Source organism: Rana temporaria, chromosome 3, assembly GCF_905171775.1.
Source record: "Rana temporaria chromosome 3, aRanTem1.1, whole genome shotgun sequence".
NCBI classification, from domain to species: domain Eukaryota; kingdom Metazoa; phylum Chordata; class Amphibia; order Anura; family Ranidae; genus Rana; species Rana temporaria.
Window position 1 is genome coordinate 321676932 of NC_053491.1, and position 3843 is coordinate 321680774.

Genomic DNA, 3843 nt, shown 5'->3' on the forward strand with positions numbered 1-3843 from the left:
CTGATTTTGTGTTAGTAAAAGACGATTCACGCTTTTCTGTCTGTTACGGCGTGATGAATGTGCTTACTCCTTTACGAACGGTAGTTTTACCTTTCTCATAACTTGCTTCTGAGCATGCACGGATTTTTTACGTCGTTAAAGCCCACACACGACCATTTTTTACAACCCGAAAAACGACAACGTTAAAAAAGTTGTTAAAAGATAGAGCATGTTTGATTTTTTTTTGCCTTTTTTTAGAACCCGAAAAATACTTTTTTTAGAACCCTGAAAAACACACGATCGTTTTTAATGACATTAAAAAAAACTTTATTTTTTAAAACCCGACAAATGAACGTGTGTACGCAGCATTAAGGGCAAACTTGGGGATGAATACAAGCCTAAAACAGAAAGCATTAATAGTAGTGATGGTGCTTCTGTCGCAGAGTCTGCTTTTTAGATGAAAAATTGGAATAAAAAAGTAACGTGAATGTTTTGTGTGCAAGAAACAAGGTAATTAAAAAGCAGATTCAAAATCTGGGAAGCTAGAATGTAAATACAAACCAAACTACAAAAGGCCAAAAGTGTGAAAGAAGAAATTGATTTTGCTTCAGATAATAAATATGTTTTTCAATCCAAAAGTTGTACCTCATCTTTGCAGGCATGGTGTGATGTTTCAGGAGCTACGAATAACATGACAGTTGACAGAAATTTCTTTATTCACCTTGACCAGAGTAAAACAGAAAAAAATCACCACAGCTAATTGCCAAATAATGGAACCAGGAGATGGTTTTCTTTACTGTCTTTCCAAGATGACAGTTGTATCATCACAAAAGAGGATATCTTACTTGAAAAGGCTAAAATGACAGATGAAACTTCAATGTGTTCAAAATCTCATGATCTAATGCCAGTGCTTGAAACTGAGGGACATTTCACATCAGTGTCATACTAGGATTAGGAACAAAGTGACACAGATAGAAATTAACACAGACAATCCAAATACTGTAAAAGTAGAAAACCAGGCCACACTAAGTTTCAATTAGGAAATCCACCAGAAGCAATAAAGGCATCCCAGCCAAATGTCTGTCCTATGTTGCTTGCATAGCAGGTTGCTTTTGTCCAATCATGGCTCAGGTGGACTAAGTCCATGCCCCACACTATATAAGGCTACTTACATAGCGGTCGTGTATAGTGTGTAACTGTGATTGAGCTAGATTAGGCAGGCAGGTTAGTTAGTGGCAGTGTATTTAATATATATATATATATATATATATATATATATATATATATATATATATATATATATATATACTCTGCATTTAGTGTAGACTAGATATTCAGTGTAGACTCTATATTCAGTCAGTACAGACAGTGTAGTATATATAACACGGTGTATTGAAGTGGTTAAGGGAAACCCTGTGCCCCCCTTCTGAAGCGCCCCCTTCTGAACCATACCAGGCCGCTTTCCCTCAACATGGGGAGGGTGCGTTTGGGTGGGGGTCTTATCAGAATCTGAAAGTCCCCTTAACCACTTAACACCCGCCCGCCGTCAAATGATGGTGGGCAGAATGCTCTATTGTTCTGACAGGACGTAATATGATGTTCTGTCATTTAAAGCCTCTAGGGCGCCCGCCGGTGGCACGCGCGCACCTGTCGCGTCTATGGGAACACAGTGCGCGTGCCCGGCGGCACGCAATTGCCCAGTAACCCAGTAAAAAATATTGTGTTTTTTTTTCAAAAAAATGTTGTTTATAGCCCAAAAAATAAAAACCGCACAGGCGATCAAATACCACCAAAAGAAAGCTCTATTTGTGGGGAAAAAAGGACGTCAATTTTGTTTGGGAGCCACGTCGCACGACCAAGCAATTGTCAGTTAAAGCGACGCAGTGCCGGAAGCTAAAATCTTGTCTGGGCAGGAAGGGGGTGTATGTGCACAGTAGGCAAGTGGTTTTTGACAGTTTTTGACAATTCCTTTATTTTAAAAAAAGTGTCCTGCAATGTCCAACTATATTCAATCACGGTGCTCGATGGACCTCAAAAAAATATAAAAAAAAGCTCTGCTTCGATGGGAGGCTTCCCGCTGACTGCTGTCTCTTGGCTGTGACAGCTGTTATATAGGCAAGGGCGGGGCCACCAAGTGACATAAAGGGGTGACCCCGCACCTTCTGACATCATGTGACATCAGAAGGAGGCAGGGTCACCCATTTACATCGATTTTTTTTCCTGTCCATCGGGTGCTGTCGTTTTTTTCAATGTTTTTTTTATCTATAAGGACGGGAGCCGACAATACATGCGAGCAATACCGCAAGCAATTTTAAATGGCATTTTTTTCCTTTAGAAATTTATTTTGCTGACGTACTGTAATAAACATAGGAAATATTCGCTACTTTACAGGCAGACTATGGGGACACCAGGCATGATATTTAACCACTTGGCAAATCACAGCACGCTCTGCTGCGAGAGCCATAATTGGCCAAGACAGGGTGTCTTTGATCAATCACGGCTGAGGGGGATGAAGTCCACGCCCCACACTATATAAGGCTGCTTACATAGCGCCCGTGTATAGTGTGTGACTGTGGACGGAGATAGATTGAGCTAGATTAGGCAGGCAGTTTAGTTAGTGGCAGTGTATTTAATATATATATATTGGGGGGTCCCCAGGCCATTTTTTTTATTTGCTGTGGGGTTCCCCTTAAACTCCATACCAGACCTGAAGGGCCTGGTATAAATTTTGGGAGGACCCGCCAAACCCCCCCCCCCCACCATTTTTTTTACATTTTGGCATTAAGTTCCCCTTAATATTCCAAACAGACCTGAAGGGCCTGGTATAGACTGGGGGAGGGGGGGGGGAGTCATTTTTTTTATCTATAGTGCTGGGAGCCAACAATACATGTGATCATTACCGCATTTTAAATGGCTTTTTTTCCTTTAGAAATTGCATTTTGCTGACGTACTGTAATAAACATGAGAAAGATGCGCTACTTTAGAGGCAGACTACGGGGACGCCCCAGGCACAATATTTAACCACTTGCCGACCGGATCACGCACCTAGTGTTTAACCCCTTCCCTACTAGTGACATTTACACAGTAATCAGTGCATTTTTATAGCACTGATCACTGTATACATGTCAAAGGTCCCAAAATAGTTTCAAAAGTGTCTGATCTGTCCGCCGCACTGCGCAGTACTGCTACAAATTGCATATCACCGGCAATACCAGTAAAAATAATAATAAAAATGCCATAAATCTTTCCCATAGTTTGTAGATGCTATAACTTTTACACAAATCAATCAATATACGCTTATTGCATTTTTTTAACAAAAATGTGTATAAGAATGTATATTGGCCTAAACTGGTGAAAACATTTTTTTTTTGGAGATATTTATTATAGCAAAATGTAATATATATATACAGGGGTGTAAATAAAGGGCTGCAGAACACGCACTCAGCGCCAAATCAAACCCACAGATCCCTAAGGCCTTGTACACACGATCAGTCCAAACTGATGAAAACGGACTGAAACTGCATCAGTCCAAACCTACCGTGTGTATGCCCCATCTGACTTTTGTCCTTCAGACCAAAGATTTAGAACTTGCTTTAAAATCGGACTGATGACCGATCGGTCAAAACCGATGGTTAGTACGCAAAAGCATTGGTTCAAAACCCGCGCATGCTCAGAATCAAGTCGACGCATGCTTGGAAGCATTGAACTTAATTTTTTTCAGCACGTCGTTGTGTTTTACGTCACCGCGTTGGACTCGATCGTTTTTTGAACCGATGGTGTGTAGGCACATCAGACCATCAATCCATCAGACCATCAGACCATCAGACCATCAGTCCGTTTTCATCAGATTGGACTGATCGTGTG